The sequence below is a fragment of the Tupaia chinensis genome, unplaced genomic scaffold, assembly GCF_000334495.1.
Source record: "Tupaia chinensis unplaced genomic scaffold, TupChi_1.0 Scaffold000280_1, whole genome shotgun sequence".
Taxonomy (NCBI): domain Eukaryota; kingdom Metazoa; phylum Chordata; class Mammalia; order Scandentia; family Tupaiidae; genus Tupaia; species Tupaia belangeri.
This window is the reverse complement of record NW_006159763.1, coordinates 2,085,262-2,088,589: the sequence shown is the minus strand read 5'-3', so window position 1 is coordinate 2,088,589 and position 3,328 is coordinate 2,085,262. Positions and strand designations below refer to the sequence as shown.

General features: G+C 43.3%; 1 pseudogene; it reads left to right on the top strand.

Moving 5' to 3' along the window:
- Positions 1-1,486: 1,486 nt before the first annotated feature.
- Positions 1,487-2,993, top strand: LOC102480696 (uncharacterized protein C8orf59 homolog; annotated as a pseudogene).
- Positions 2,994-3,328: the final 335 nt, after the last annotated feature.

The window sequence follows — 3,328 nt, the reverse complement described above, 5'->3', positions numbered from 1 at the left end:
TCTGGCTACATAAGAACGCTCATGTCAGTAAGAGCACCCGCACAAAAGGAAAGTTAGTGGTGCCTTTTAATAGAAGACACGAACACAACGAAGATACTAAAATGAGGATAGAATGCAAGTCTGCTCAATGACAAAATATAATTTTACCAGAAAAGCTAGGCTTAGGAATTCTATTCAAATCATAGTCATTGGGGGAACCAGCAGATGGCGAAATGGTTGTGTCCCTGGACTCCCACATAGTTGACCACAGTTCAAAGACAGACCTGGCAGCCTAAAACTCACACCAGGCACATATGTGTGTGTGCCCAAAAGCCCAAGAGGAGAATGGAGGAGAAAGGATTGTGGCATGGCCATCTGCCCTAGGAGGTTCTTTCTTGCTTTTTGTCTCTCTGTCTCTCTCTATCTCTCTGGTGACCACACATGCTCTATAGCAAAAGTCTCTCAAGAACAAAAACAAACAAAAACACAACTGTGGTCATTGGGACCAGTGGGTGGTATAGGGGTTAAGGTGCTGGACTCCCATGTGGTTGATTGCAGTTTGAGTCCTGGACCTGGTGGCTCGAAACTCATGCCAGGCACATGTGCAAGTGTTCCCAAAATCCCAAGAGGAGAATGCAGGAGAAGGGATTATGCCATGGTCATCCCCCGAGGGGGGTGGGGGGGTGATTTCTCACTTTCTGTTGCTCTATCTCTCTGACTCTCATCTCTTCAGCAAGCTCATGTGCCCTATAGCAAAAATCTCTCAAATACAATTGTGGTTAGAATAATAAAATCGTGTACATACATCCAAACTGATCAAATTTGTCTATGTTAATCATATATTTTACGTATCAGTTATAAGAAGCTGGGGAGGGGGCATACTTAGGGAAATTCAGATCTACCAAGATGAATTAGAAAGACACTAGCAACTGAATGAAAACTTTATTTGAAATTCATCTATTATTTTGATTGACAGATAAAATTATTTATTGTGTACAATGCGATGTTTTGATACATGCACCCACTGAGGAATGGCTAAATCAAGTTTTGTAACATATGCACTACCTCATAGAGTTACCGTTTTCTGTGGTGAGAACATTTAAGATATACTCTCTTCTTTTCAGGTTCATAATGGGCTGTTTCCACTTTAGTCACATATTGTGCAACAGAGCTTCTGGACACATTCCTCCCATCTGATATTTTATCCTTACCAATGGCTGAAATGAGAGCTTCGGGGCCCAGCCCTGAGCCCAGGGGTTAAGGGAGCTGGGCCTTGTCTCCCGTATGGCCAACCTCAGCCTGAGTCGTGGTCGCAGAGGCTCTAAAACCATGCCAGGCATGTATGCTCATGTGACCAGAATCCTGATAGGAAGGAGAAGTGGAGGAACAGGACTGTAGAGAGAACCCATGACCTATTAGAGATTTTTCTCTCTCAACCTCTCTCTCTCTCTCTCCCCTTCTGATGAGTGCAAGTACTCATCGGCAAGTAAAAACAACAATAACAATAATGAAAAGGTAAGAGTTCTTTAAATACCAAAGAAGAAGAAAAGTAAGTTAAAAACTAAACTGGGCACATGTGTGTGCATGCCCAAAATCCCAAGAGGTGAATGGAGGAGAAGGGATTGTGGCATGAACATTCCTTCCAGGGAGTAATTTCTTGCTTTCTGTTTCTCTCTCTCTCTCTGTCTCTCCAGTGAATGCACATGCCCTACAGCAAAAAGCTCTCTAAAATAAACAAATAAATAAATAAATCTATCTATCTACCTATCTATCTATCTCATGGTACAGATAAATAAAATTTACATAAAATATGCTAGTGGTACATGAAAAAAACAATTTACAAAACATCGTATACAGTATAATCTGTATGTTTTAAAATTTCTAGACAAATCTTTGGGCCTATACATGAAATATTCATATTGTCTATCTGCATAGTGAGAGATCCAGAACCATTTACTTTCTTTAACTCTTGTGAATGTTCAGAACTTCACACAGTAAGCAGCCATTCATCAGCCAAAACTAAAAGTAATTTAATTTTAAATTTAAAAAAAATAAGTGCAAAACTTAGCTTTGAGATTCCTGACCATTGTAAATACTGTAACTACAAAGGGACTTCAAAATTTTCAAGGGAAAAAATGGAATTAAGTTTTTTTGGTGCAAAAAAAAATATTGAGGGCCAGCAGGTGCCGAGGAGGTCATGCAGCTGGATCCCACACGGACAGCACAGTGGGGCCGTTTACCCCGGGCAGCCAGTCCTCATAAAGCTTCCTGTTCTGCGGAATTACACTCGGCCCTGCGTTTGGTTTTTGCTTCTCCCTTCTCGCGTGTGCTTAGCTACTGGCCTGCACCTTGCAGTCTCCAGGTCATCGCCCAGGGAATGATCTCAGACATTGCCATCACCACGAGCAGCTCTCACTGCTCCCCTCATCCCATCTCCTAGCACGTCCCAGGTGGTCTCTCTCCACGGGGACTGGAAACCAGTGGGGTCACTCAGGTCAGTGGGGAGGTTCATGAGAAACTTCTACCTGGTGTGTGCAGAACTGGAGCTGCTCGGATTCCAGAGACGCTTGCCCCGGGGCTCCCAGCCCTGCGGCGGGTCCTTACCTGAGCAGGCTCTGCCCCTCCCAGAGCCCGCCTTGCTCCTCAGCCCTCATGGTCTCAAAAAAAGCACACCACGAGATGGCATACCTTGGAGCTTGAGGAGCTGCACCCAGGTGTCCGAGGTCTGACAGTGCCCAGGAACAAATGTGGGGGTCTGAGTCCAGGAATGCATTTCACATAGCCAGCCAAAAAGACTTCAAGGCTAAAACAAAGCAAAACCAGCTACTACAAATCTTAAAAAGATAAACATTGTGAATGATGAAAAAGTTAACAGAGTGAATAAAGCTTTTGTAAACATACAAAAAGAACTTGCACACTTTTCAAGAGGCCATTCTCTTGCACCTCTGCAGTAAGATCTGATTCCTCTAAAGCATCATGAAAGTGAGCCTGTTAATGATGAAGCCACAAGATGAATGACTCAGCTGAAATGCAGTGATGACTTATCAAAGTACCCAGAAAGTTCAATATTAAATGTTTTATATAATTTTTAAAAATCACACCATGCCCCATAAATATGTATAACTCTATGCCGCCAGGGGCTTGCTGGCATCACATCCCAGCCAGGGTGGAGACCACAGAACTCCCACTCCAACACTGTGAACTACAACCGTTGTTACCGGGCATTTCCTGGGAACTGTTGCAACATATATTTTGCTGCTGTGAGTCTTCAAAAACCTCACATGGGTCGTTCATCAATTAAAACAATTTGCCCGTGTGAATTGGTCTCATTTGTCACAATGCAGTGAGC